The sequence below is a fragment of the Nematolebias whitei genome, chromosome 12 (assembly GCF_014905685.2).
Source record: "Nematolebias whitei isolate Nwh7 chromosome 12, NemWhi1, whole genome shotgun sequence".
NCBI lineage: Eukaryota > Metazoa > Chordata > Actinopteri > Cyprinodontiformes > Rivulidae > Nematolebias > Nematolebias whitei.
Window position 1 is genome coordinate 47,718,746 of NC_056509.1, and position 4,074 is coordinate 47,722,819.

Genomic DNA, 4,074 nt, shown 5'->3' on the forward strand with positions numbered 1-4,074 from the left:
GCTAATAAAACTTAGCTTGATGCTAATAAAACTTAGCTTGATGCTAAGATGCTAGAGATGTAGCTCCACATCTCTCCCTGTGTGGTTTATTTTTCCGAACAAAGCTGATTTTATCAAGGATTCCTTGCTCACGCACTGAAACTAACATCTTATACAAACTCAGCTCATATAAACTTCAGACATGCCGTTTCTGTTCAGATTTAACTTTATCAGAGTTTTAAATTTACCTTTGTGTAGAAGAAGCTGCTCCTTGATCCAGTTCTCTGTGGAGGTGGGGAAGGTGCGTTCATGGGCCCAACACGGGTGGGAATTTACAGTGACTTCTACATAACTTCTACATAAACAGTATTTTGAAATTAATAAACCACTCGGTTACATATATATTACTGTAAAAAAAATCACAACTTTATAATGAAATTGTGTGTAATAGAATCATATAGAAATTAATCATTACTAAAATAAAAAATCTATTCCACTCAGGTGGCCCCCTAGCTGTCACGGGGCCCTAAGCAGCTGCTTATGCTGCTTATCCAAAGGGCTGGCCCTGTATGTATATATGTTATGAGACTACTGAAAAGTGGTAGAAGTTGCAGAAGAAGCTACGATGGAACAGACTATCCATCAGCAAAGAAACACCAGTTTACAAAGCAGGAGATGTTCCATCTCCAACCCTAACCAAACTTCTCTGCATGCTCGACATGTTCCACCAGCGTTCTCCATACCTCATTCTGAACATCAAGCGGTGGCAGCAACACCAACACTGACCAATACAAAGACCAATACTGAGGTTCTGCGAGCCGAACGTTCAACCACTGAAACCACGGTGACACCAAGCCATGTGTCGGCTGGGTTACGCCTGGTGAACGGACGATGACCAAATACCAACGCAGCTCCTCTTCAGTGAGCTGAGGCTGACCATGGAAGAGAAGAACAGACCTCATGGAGGAGGATTTGAAGGTCTGTGGTTTTGACTAGAACTGGTAAGAACTCTGCAGACCGAGAGAACACGGGTTTACAAAGTGTGGCAAGGCCAGGTTCTGTCCGAGGCCCAACTAACCCAAAGATGTGACGGTAACTCCTGAGGCTCCAGGTTTCCTACCTGGCAACAACATCTTCATCGTCAATAAAGGTGCAGAAATAACTCAACTACACGAAGAATAAAAACCAGAACAAGTCTGATTTTAGCTTCAGCTTTTTCCCTCAACATTTTGAATTTAATCTTGAAACTCGAACAACACATTAAATAATTTCCTCAACTTGTTTGTTTTCTCCTGAGTGACTCCAGTATCCCGTACAAACATCACTCTTGTTTTTGGTTCTCAACTTATATTGCACATTTTACTTACAGCAGTTTAAAAATTTTAACTCGTACACCGTTAACTTCTGAGCGTCGGGGATCGAACCCAAACCCTCTGATCAAGAACATAAATCAATAAAACTGGAGTCCAGCAGTGGTGGGCACAGTTCCACTAATCCGCTAACGGCGGAACTAAATTTCATTTCAGCGGATTAGCATTTTTGATAATTTTGGAAACCGTTATCAGAATTAGCTTCTGATAAATTAAGTTTAGCCAACTTTGAGTCTGCTAACAAAACTGACAAACTTGTTGCTGTCTGTTGTGGCGTGTCTCGGCTGATTACGTGCACACACGACGGTCAACGCAGCTTCAGCTGGAAGTAGACGAAGACGTGTGACGCAGACCAACAGTCGTCTTAGCGGTTAGCGGTTCCGCTAATTTTAAAAACTGTTTAGGGGGGCAGCGTCAGCTAAACTAACTTTTTGGTTAGCTGTGACCACCACTAGAGTCCATACAGTCCAACTGTCGTATATAAACAGATCGTACCTTTTAACTTGTTTCATCTGAGGTCGTTCATAAATCTATCAACAACCAGGTGGTGCCCTCAAAAATTAAAAAGCAAACCAACAGGATTCCAGTTCTGTGGTTGAAGATGTTTTGCTTCTCAGCCCGGAAACGTTTTCTATTCAAAACTTTGGTAACTGGGGAGTTTGAAGCAGCTGAAGTTCAGTTTTATCATATTCTCCATGACTGGAAGCCTTCATCAACAAACAAGTAATATATTAACTAGAACATTTTACAGAACCACACTTAATAAAAATCCAAACTATTTCTTTAAGACACTCTAATTCTTCCGCTGCGATGCATCACTTTAATCCTTTATATTTAGCTGCAAACCGGTTGGTAAAGTCTATATTTATAATTAATTTAGTAAGGGGTTAGTAAACGTGGAGGTCAAAGAGATGCTGAATAAATGTTTTATGACTTCTCTGGCTCGGTGCAGCCGTTACCGTGGCAACAGGAGATGAAACTCGCGTCACTGCTTTTTTAAAATTCAGTTTTTAGTTTGTTCCATTAAAGATTTTCAGGATCGCAGATGGAAACAAAGTAAACCTCAGCTGAAGCAAAGTTTGTGACCATCAGGAGGAAACGTGTTCCTGAAGCGGGTCCGATAATCAAACTGAATTATCGACGAGCAGAACGGAGAGCGTGGACCGAATGATAAATACTGAAAAAAGCTCTTAATTTGAAACGCCGTACAAAAAAATCAGTTTAATGTTTTGCAGATCTTTAACAGCACCACATCGTCCAAAGATGTACACAGATATTTAAGAAAATAAATTACCAGATACTTTAACGTTTGTAAAATAAACTAAAAATTAACGTTTTTTTAATAAAAAAAACATACACAACGAAAATTATACACCAAGTTTTAGCAGATATACAAACCCTTCAATCAGCAGCAGCTCCGGACTGTTCCAGAACTGCTTTTGTCAAAAACAAGAAAACCGGAAGAAGAACCGGAACGGAAGAATTTGTACAACAAAACAGTTTATAAAAGTTTACAGCTCAAGGCATAAAAACAACATTTATCTTTTTTACTTTGTGATTCTGTCGTTTGAGAAAAAATTTAAGTTTTACAGAAACGCGTCGGAGAAATAGAGTTTGAGGATTTATCAATAATTGTGTCTATTATATTATTAATATATATAATATATTACTCATATATATATATATATATTATATTATATTATTAAGATATTATATTATTAATATATATATTACATTGTCCCAGTCCAGTTCTTCTAAAAATTCAACTTTAAAACTTTGAATCTATTGTTTGTTTGTTTATTGTTTGTTTTTATTAAACACGAGTTGTTTCATCGGTTTTAAGAAAATCTAAAAATTCTGAGAATAAATTTAAAATATTTAAATAAAATTGTTTAAGAGCAGACATTTCTGTATAAAATTAGATAGATTTTTAAAAACATTTTTAATGAATGGTGTAAATCAAAAAGGTAAATAATTTGTGGTTTGATGAGAAACTTTTAAAACTAAATCATGTTTTCGATCAATGAAAAACTATTTTATTGATTAAAGTTCAAATGCTTTGAACGTCGTAATTTGACCGTTATTATAACGATGACACAAAAAACTCAATTTTAAAGTGTTAAATTATTGAAGAAAGAAAAAATATAATTATAACTTTGTAAGAGAAGATTTTAGGAAAATAAAGAGCTGCAGTTTTTAGAATATAAAAACTACATAGATTTATTTTTTAAATTACAACTAAACATTTTTTTTAAAAGCTGAACATTGTTTGCTTTTATTAAAACTTTACCCACAAATAAAACACGTCTTTGTAAAATTAGTACTTTTTAAAGAACCGTTTTGAATTCATTCTCAGAGTTTAGTTTGTCGTTCTGTAATGTTTTGTGCCGCTGGCCAACCGTTGTTTTTAAATGTTAAACGATGAACTTTAATTTAACTTCCTTCATTTGCTGCTTGTGTCCTTAGAACTCTGTCGACTCCGGTTTTTCTGACGAAAACAAAACAAATAAATAAAAAATAGCACGTGGAACAGTTTGATTTTGGATTGTAAGTCCTGCATGTTGCTGCGTCACTTCCTGTGAAGCAGGTGGAGGTGCTCTCCAGCCGCATCACTTCCTGTGAGGCAGGTGGAGGTGCGCTCCAGCCGCGTCACTTCTTGTGAAGCAGGTGGAGGTGCTCTCCAGCCGCGTCACTTCCTGTGAGGCAGGTGGAGGTGCGCTCCAGC